A 7,101-nucleotide genomic window follows, 5' to 3' on the forward strand; every position below is an offset into this window, starting at 1 on the left:
ATAGACCAAGAGGTAGTATGAATTTCAAATTATTTAGGGCATCATGTGAGGAAGGACTAATAAATCAATCATGCCTAAAATAAAAGTTACTTAAAATAAAGGATATGATAGTGGAAGAATTTCCAAGCACAACTAGAGGTAGGTAGGACCTTGTGTAGACACCGGATTTCTCCCACCCAAAAAGTCCTGGGCTTCATGGATGAACTTCTGAAATCTGCACACCAGCTTTTGTATGCATTGTTATATGTGCATTGTTATGTCAAGAGCAAACATGTCTTTCATCATGTTTTTCAAGTAGTTTATATTAACCTTTCTAACTGCTGTACAAACTACTCCAAAAAATCTCTGTGGCTTGAAGATTTATTTCTTACTCATGACCAGCTCAGGTCAGGCAAAGAGTTTGGGAGAGCAGGTTTTTTTCCCCCTTTAGGGCTCTGCCTTTCTCTCCAGACTCCTTAATGCCTTCCCTGTGATACTCAGGATCAAGTAAGACAGTGAGAGAAGATAAAGAGTGTGGAGGATTCTGTAGGACACTTTAGGGCCTGGACTGCAAGTTTCTTACATCACTTCTGGCCATATTCTGTTGACCAGCACTCATCACATAAGCCCCGTTTGGATTCAAAAAAGTTGAGAGACATAGTTTTTCTTCATGCCTAGAAGGAAAATGAAATGTTTGGGGGAACACATAGAACGATTTTGCCATAGGTTTTATGACTCATAAATGGATCAGAAACACTGCCTGGAGCGTTCCTTGGTGAAAGGGTATGTTTTGCAGGACACCATGATTCAGGTTGTCAGGTCTGCTGGGTCACAGAGAAATTACTAACATGGAGTCAGGCTGCTAGCATATTCCTCCAAAGCAATCGTGAAAGGTTCTGATTTCTCTAGGATATCTCTCAAGAAAGATTTGTGGGGCTTAGCTTTCCATGCTCCCCCAACACCTTTCATCATTGAACTTCTAGGGGAGAAAAAATGAACTGCAAATGGGAAAGAAAAATCTCAGAAAGATTCCAAGTACCTGCCAATCCCTGAGAGAGATGAGCTACCCCAAGGAGCGTGGAAAAGACATCTTTCATAATTCTTTCTACATTTTTAAAGGACAGGGCATGTGTCCAGAATCATCTCAAACTTAAAAGTGAGAGTTGAACCACACTTCTGACAGCACTGCCTAAAGGAAGTGAGGTGTTGGAACTTGGTTACTTGGCGTTTGTCTGCTTGTTCCATAAAACTTAGGAAAGTGTTGGCTGATGTAGCTCAGATTTGGTCCACTGCTACGAAGGATGTCAAGACCTTCAATCAGATTTGTGATTTTCCATCAGCCCTTAAGAATGTTTCCTTTGAATGCTGGTACCTCATTCCCCCATTCTCTTTACAGTGATTATAATAAATACACATTAGTTTTTATAAGGAGAGGCAGAGAGTAGAGATTTAGGGTGCCGAGCAAATTTTATCAAATTTCAAATTGGAAAATGAATACAGTGACTATGTTAGTTTATAAATAGGTATATCTTTTCTATTTTTTCATGTATAATAGTGAAGATCATTACATAGCTACTGCTTTAAACACTTTCTACTCTCAGGAATAATGTATATCACTGATTCCAAAACCTTCTTATCACGTACTGTAGCTATAAAAATTAGGATCATGGATCTCAGATATATGCACATTTATTCATAGGCTATGTGATAATGATATATTTATAGGCATTAAACACCTCAGATGGAAAACATTAGATCTATACATCTATATGCACACACACACACACCCATATAAACTATAAACTATGTAAAGAGTTGCTACATTCTAGCTAATGGTCTGGTGTTGTCTGTGTCTTTCTGACTTAAAAAGTTTGTTAACATAGACAAGACACTTGGCATAGTAGTTTTGCATCACAATTTTACAAGAAATGAAAAAACTTTGTTTTACAGGAATTGCTTCTATATTTTGAGGATGTTGGATGCCACACAGTCATGCTGTTGGGCTGGCAAGTTGCCAAATAGGCTCCTTTCAAGTCCTGGAAAGAAAATCTAGCTTTCTCAGAAGGCTTTGTCTTTGACTCAGCCTTATGCTGATCCATCACATCGCTAAGTCTTTATGACGTAGAGAAAGATCAAAATCAACAATTTCTTTTCCCCCAAAGATAATGTAGAGAATCATAAAAACAGACTTATTCCTATTTACCTGAAACAGTGATACAGTCTGAAAGAAAAAGATGTTAAAAGTTAGAAAGCCTGCCACCCCCCCCTTAAAAATACATGAAAATGCACAAAAGTAAACTAATGAGAATTATAGTAATAACAGTGAATACTGCTTATGGTTTTAGCTACTTGGAAATTTGAGGCCTGAGCAATATAGCTGATCCTGTCTCCTAAGAAGAGAGAGAAAGAAAGACAGAGAGAAAGAGAGAGAAAAAGAGAGAGAGAACTGAGAGCATTAAGAGTGAAGTTAACAGACAATGCTATGTCTGTGCCCAGAAATAGAAATTGTCTTGTTAAGTCCTTTATACACATTGTCTATTTTCACCCATGTAAAAGCCCAGGAAGAACGTGGTCATTATTATTCCCTTTATACCATGAGCAAACTGGCTCCTGAGATGAGAGATTAATGAAAAAGTTTCTGTTTCTGGAAAATAAAGAATGTGTAAGTGATCTGTCAGTTGTCAGGTGTGCCCCTTTATCAGGACTTCCTGTGCTACATAAGAAGTTGGACTTATTAAAAAAAGAAAAAAAAAGAAAGAAGTTGGACTTGTGTACCTTCTAGATCATTTCCAGGACTATATTTCAGTAATGTTTTTGAACATTTCCTTTATACTTAGCATTCTTCTAGATGCTTACCTTAGTGACTCTCAGTGTGATCATCTTTATCATCTTTAAATTGGGGCCACCCTATCTGATTAATTCTCTTCAGAATCCAAATGGTTACAATCGCCAAAATGTGGAAACAGCCTAAATGCCCACCACCCCAGGAATGGATTAACAAGCTGTGGTATACGTATATCATGGAATACTGTTTAGCTACTAAAAAAGATGGAGACTTAACATCTTTTATATTAACCTGGTTGGAGGTGGAACACATTGTTCTTAGTAAAGCATCACAAGAATGGAGAAGCAAGAATCCAATGTGCTCTACTGTAATATGAAGACAGCAGATGAGCTAATAGAAGAGGGGAATAGGGGAATGAGCAAGTGGGGAGAAGGGAGGAGGCTGAGGGTTGGGGTCACAGTGTATGGCACAACTCTTGGGGGCAGGACACAATTATAAGAGGGACTTTAATCTCACACTAATCTAATTAGTGTAACCTAATTTTTTGTATGCTCATTGAATCCTAAACAATAAAAAAAGGAAATGCAAAAAAAAAAATCCAAACTGAGTATGTTTTGAAGATCATCAATGATTATCTGCTTAAAGCATCCTTCTCATTATATGTGATATAGGTGGGGTGCAGTGGCTCACACCTGTAATCCTAGCACTCTGGAGGCCAAGGTGGGAAAATAGCTTGACCTCAGGGGTTTGAGACCAGCCTGAGCAAGAGTGAAACTCTATCTCTACTAAAAATTGGAAAATTAGCTAGACATGGTGATGTGCGCTTGTAGTCCCAGCTACTCAGCAGGCTGAGGCAGGAAAATCTCTGGAGCCCATAAATTTGAATTTGCAGAGAGCTATGATGATGCCACTGTGCTCTAGCCTGGGGAACAGACTGAGACTCTGTCTCAAAAAAAAAAAAAAAAGTGACATAATCTCTGTGTTTCAAGAGTTTTTAAGTTCATGAAAAAAATTTAATATAAAAGTGTCGCTGATAACCCTTGTTTGTTTTTTCCCATTTGTGAGTCACATAGCCTCAGGTTTGGGACAGAGAAAGAAATCATGAATTGATGAGGATAAGCAGTCCTAATTCCTGTACGGTGGTGAGAGGCTTTAATAATCCCTTGCATTCATAGGACAATTTATTTTCAAAATACTTGTACCTTAGTGATCTCACTCCTTCCTTCTTTGGGTACTAAGATCTAGGATTAGTTTTCCCTTTAGTTGACTGTATTCATGATGCAGACACCTGATTCTTCTGTAGTGGTTTGTGGGGAATTGGTAACCAACTTGAAAAATCCACGTCACTCCCTCAGCCTCACTTTGACCAGAGTAGTCCCCACAGCCTGCCTGCCCCCCCTTCTTTCCCTCCATAAGCATTTAAGGAATCAAGGGTGTTTCTTACTCCAGGCACCGTGTTAGATGCTGAGGAAGAATAATTGGCAGTTTTCAGTCTCAAGAACTCAGTCTTACTAAGGAGATAAATAAGAAAAGAGGCAGCTACTGTGTGCTGTGATGGTAAAATAATGGTGGTAAATGAAGGAGGTTTTGAAGAGGGTCAGGGAGGGCCTTGATTCCAACATAAAGGGGAGGCCAGCAAAGGCTTCCGGGAGGAGGCAGACCCTGGGGCCAATCAGTCAGAAAGACGTGCAGAGGGACCAGTGAGGAAAGTTCTCCGAGCTTGCTCCTTAGCAGCTCCTGGGTTGACCAAAGGGCAAAGGAAAGAGTGCCATGCTCGTGAGTCAGAATGTGCCTGACCTCAAGATCACGGCTTATTTAGGGTTTTGGCTTGAAAAGTTAAACCATAGATGCTGTGAATTCTCAGAGACTGCCAGCTTGAGCTTTCTGGATCATCCTTTTCTCTTTGCTGATTGAGCCACTGGCCTTCTCTACATCCCTGGCTTTGCCAGTGATTAAGGGCATTTTTGTCTGAGTGCCTAAGTACAGGGGCAAACTGCCCAGCTCCATGAATCGATGGACTAAAAATTGTCTTCCCAGCAGGCACTGCCAAGCAGCCTCCAGCCAGCGCTACAGGCAACAGAGAAAAGACCCATTGAGCTCTGCAGGAGGCTCTGTTTCGGCTGACTCAGCGCCCTGGAAGTGTTTTTTCTGCAGTCGTTTATATCTGTCTCTAGTTCTGTTCTCTGAGCTCTGCTCTGGGTCCCCAGTCTGTGCCAAGGTGAGAGCCACTGAGGTTTCAAATGACTGTGTGGTATCAGCATCCGCGTATGCTTCTGAAAGGTCCATAAAGTAGACCCGACCCAGCAGTCCATTCTCATTCTCTATCAGTTTAATCCACATTTGGGTTTGGCCCAAGTCATAGAGGGTTTAGTTCAAGGAAAACAGTTTTAAAAAGTGATGAATCTTGCAAAGATCTTGAAAAATGAAATAATATTTGCATTTGAAACTCAGAGTTTATGAAATTTATAAAAGGTCATACAACCAGCTTGTGTAAGAACAAGGCCTAGAACCTAGAATTAACTATGACTTTTGGCTAATTCTACTGTTTTGCAAATTACTATGTTTCCTTTATTTTTAGAGAACATTTTAAAAAACAGTATTTCATTTCATTGTAACTGCAAGCCTCTGAAGAAGTTAGGGCATATGGCATTACCATAACCACATGGATGGGGGAAACTGAAAAGATTTGCCGAAGGTCACCTGAAGATAAGCTGTAAACCTGAGAATGGAAGTACTTCTCTTTAGAATTTTTCCTAGTGTGTCACCTTGTACAGTGTCCTAGCTTCATAAATGCCAAGTCAGGAGATCTGAGTGGAAAGATCGTAAGAGGGGTCCATTTCTGCCTCTAGGAAGCGATGGATTGGTGCAGGTCCCTTGTCACTCTGTTTTCCAGAAGCTCCTCATCTGTACAATGTGCAGTGTGCCCTGTGGGAGCCTTGCAGACAGACACTCACAGGAACTAAGCCTGTGGTTCTCAGGAGTGGTCAGGACAGGTTGGTGTATTTTTAGGGGGCGACTGCAACTCAAAACAGCTGATTGTCTGATTGCTGCCCCTCTACAATGCTGGTTCACAACAGACAAACTTTCTGACTACCTCAGAGAACTTAGAAAGGGAGATTTTTATGTAAAATCTCTGTATTTTTAATTGTTGATGAAAGGTTCACTATCTAAACAAAATGGTCCTTGGGCCAGAGAATAAATGCCTGTGGGCTAGGATAGCTTATGGGTTGTCTGTTTATACCATGTGGATGGCGAGACCTACAATCTCAGTGGGTGTGAATACTCTGTGACTCCACAACCTTCTTGGAACTTTGTCTGTTTGGAGTTTGTTCCTTTGAGTAAAATAAGAAGATTACTTAATTATGTAAACCTATGGTTAATTTCCATAGAACTAATCATCATCAAAATACCTATAAAACACCTAGTAAATAGCTTTGAAAAAGTTTGAGTAGCAGCCCTTAAAGAACTGTAGAAAGAATGGAAAGCATCAATTACTACCCTTTGTTCTTTTCTTCTGTTGGTTCCAATGAACAGTTATTTTGCCTTTAGATGACATTGCTCCTGTATTACTCTGAAATTGTCCTGTCAATGTGATCTAGTCTCAACTGGATGCTAGAATTTTTAAAGACTAGAAACTATTTTTTGTACCTTTCCTTTTTCTTCTTGGCCAATGTAACATGCGAACACAGTTTGATGTTGGTAATCATGCCTTTCCTGCCGGTTTCCATCCCTTGGCGACTGTGTGAGTCATGGCAGTTTTCTCCACATGGCTGATTTTCTGTGTCTTTTGATGGAGTCCTTCTGTTTCATGATGCTAAACATATTCTCCTGAGTTTTCTTCTCCATTTTCTTTTTTGCTGCCTCAAACATTACTTCTCTCTCTATACTATCTTTCTCTTTGACCCCTATAACTACTGTTAATTACGTGTAGCCTAAAGCTGCCTTCCTATAAACTTTAATTTTGACCTAATGCTTTTCTGTACATAGGTACATATTTAAACTGACTGGATGTGACACACACTGTAACCTATTCTTGGTACCAATTACCAAGTTATGGCCAATCAAAACCAACCAACTCTTCAAATCACATTCAAACAAAGCAAATGCTCAGCTGTGATCAATCCATACCTTACCCTGTTTTCCGTTAGTCACTTTCTCTTTTTTTCTTTTTTCTTTTCCCTGTGCATGTATCCTCTTTGACCACATGACAGCACCAGAGTTGCTCTGAATCTACTCTAGTTCAGGGCCTTCCCATTAGCAAATTGTTCTTTGTTCAATTAAACTCTGTTAAAGTCAATGCATATGAAGTTTTCCTTTTAATACTACCTACATGGCCT

The sequence above is a fragment of the Otolemur garnettii genome, unplaced genomic scaffold (assembly GCF_000181295.1).
Source record: "Otolemur garnettii isolate 467f Iridium unplaced genomic scaffold, OtoGar3 scaffold00012, whole genome shotgun sequence".
NCBI classification, from domain to species: domain Eukaryota; kingdom Metazoa; phylum Chordata; class Mammalia; order Primates; family Galagidae; genus Otolemur; species Otolemur garnettii.